Below are 2,407 nucleotides of genomic sequence, written 5' to 3'. Positions count from 1 at the left end.
AGGACCGACTGACCCATGTCCAACCACTGTTCACATGGAACCCTTCCCCACGTCAGGCCTCAAGGATCTCTCTCGAGTATTTGCTACTACCACCAAGATCTGCGCCACTGGCCGCTCCAGGTAGGCTCACGCCCAAACCCTTCAACGCAACCAGTGCGACCTCCCTACTCACCGGCGCGTCAGCGACGATCACCAAGGATCGACGAGCTCTGCGACCGGCGGTCCGGTATCAGCACAATGCTAAAGCGCCTCCCATTTTAAGGGCTAGTTGCTTCGGCAGGTGAGTTGTTACACACTCCTAAGCGGTTTCCGACCTCCATGGCCACCGTCCTGCTGTCTGGAGCAACCAACTCCTTTCCGTGGGATCGGGAATATGCATTGGTTTTGGCGCTTTAACCGGACATTTGGTTCATCCCACAGCGCCAGTTCTGCTTACCAAAAGTGGCCCACTGGGCACTCGGATCCGAAATCCTTGCCGCTAACAACACCACGGTCGGCAAGGCATCTCACCCATTGAAAGTTTGAGAATAGGTTGAGGCCGTTACGGCCCCAAGGCCTCTAATCATTCGCTTTACCGGATGAGACTCCCGTCTCCTTTGCTTGAGTGCCAGCTATCCTGAGGGAAACTTCGGGAGGAACCAGCTACTAGATGGTTCGATTAGTCTTTCGCCCCTATACCAAGCTCCGACGATCGATTTGCACGTCAGAATCGCTTCGGTCCTCCATCAGGGTTTCCCCTGACTTCGACCTGGCCAGGCATAGGTCACCATCTTTCGGGTCCCATCATGTGTGCTCTAGGTGCGTCGCATCCGCAACGGGATCACGACGCCCCTGGGATGCGCCCTCTCCAGTGGAGAAGGATCTCCCATCAGCATTGCAAGCAATACCTTAACTTTCATTCCGCCATCGGTCTTCTCATCGACCTACGACTCGCACACAAGTTAGACTCCTTGGTCCGTGTTTCAAGACGGGTCGGAAGGAACTCGCCTACTCTCCGCTCACCCAGGAGACCCACAAAAGGGCTCCCAGCAACAGAAGCCGGGCCGAATCGTTGCCGGGAATCCAGCGTCTTGAAGCCGAAGCAACAAAAGCACTGGGTCCTTTGACACCGTTCCAGCCGCGTGCGGATTACGAATCCACCCAGGAATACACGCCGTAAGCAACACAGATGACCAACATGACCAGAGAACAGCCGAGGCTGCCCTCAACCCATCACAACAGCACTCGCTACCCACGACACTGATCCCGAAGATGGCTCGAACTTCGAAAGTCCTTCCGTTTTAAACCCCTGGAGGATTTCACGCAATGTTTAACTCTCTCTTCAGAGTTCTTTTCAACTTTCCCTCGCGGTACTTGTCTTCTATTGGTCTCACATTCATATTTAGCCTTAGATGGAGTTTACCACCTGATTAGCGCTGCAAAAAAAAACTGGTCTTTAAGCTATAAGGTAACCCTAAAACAGCAATTGTACAATATAATTCCAAGGGAATACTTTATTTTACGTTATTTCATCAATTTAACTTACCAATTATTTATTTTGTGGTAATTTTATAACACTTGTTCAAGAATTTGGAATATTTTGAATGGCTTCTAGAACTTGATGCAACCTATTTCTTTGGATAAGCTGTAAAATACCAAACCCTTCATGCCAATGAACTGTAAGTAAGAAGGAATTCTGATTAATAGTAATCAAAACTCTAAAAAAAGGGAATTTCAAGAACAATATAAACATAAGAAACATATACTGATTTACCTACAAACATATACTTGTTTACCCTAATCATCTCATATCATCTTTTGAATTTCGATTTTAACTGAAGCTATATGAAATTCCCGTATCAGTAGTGTCCCAAAATGAAACTTTTTGTTGGGGGGGGGGGGGCTCAACCCCTCCCCCTGGACGGCCTTGATCACAAAAACATCCTCAATATATCCCTGTAAACACTTTCTACTTGCAACTCTGAACTTAATTGGGTGATATTTTAGTAAGAACAAAAGCTTTGACCGTGATTACATTTCATTTTTGACCCATTCAGTAACAAGATGTCTAACAGAGAAATCATAATCGTTTTTTCTGATATTCTTTACTATGTTGCTACCCTTTGTCCACGATAAATGGGTCACAGAATGAACTGTCACAAAGGTCTTTCATCAATATTAGGCTATGGTCTTGACAGTTGATTTGTCTAGTTGTTTCACTCTGTTTTACCCTTGTCTATAAAATATATTATACTGGCTGCCGCAGATTTTGCATCCTCCAAACAACACTATTGGGGCTCTGGGAAGGATTAAAAAACATGTTTAGGAGAATCTCAGGTCCAGTCCAGGATCTCTTGGGGATGGATTTGAATCTCTACAAAGTGGAAAAGGTTATTGCAAGGATTTCTACACAGTTGGATATTCTTTG

The 2,407-nt window shown here is 46.2% G+C and overlaps 1 pseudogene; it reads right to left on the bottom strand.

The window, feature by feature from the left end:
* Positions 1-1,633, bottom strand: part of LOC136037428 (large subunit ribosomal RNA) — a 4,529-nt pseudogene extending 2,896 nt beyond the window's left edge.
* Positions 1,634-2,407: the final 774 nt, after the last annotated feature.

This window comes from Artemia franciscana, chromosome 16 (genome assembly GCF_032884065.1).
Source record: "Artemia franciscana chromosome 16, ASM3288406v1, whole genome shotgun sequence".
Taxonomy (NCBI): Eukaryota; Metazoa; Arthropoda; class Branchiopoda; order Anostraca; family Artemiidae; genus Artemia; species Artemia franciscana.
Note: the sequence above shows the minus strand (reverse complement) of the source record. Positions and strands in the feature narration are given on the sequence as shown.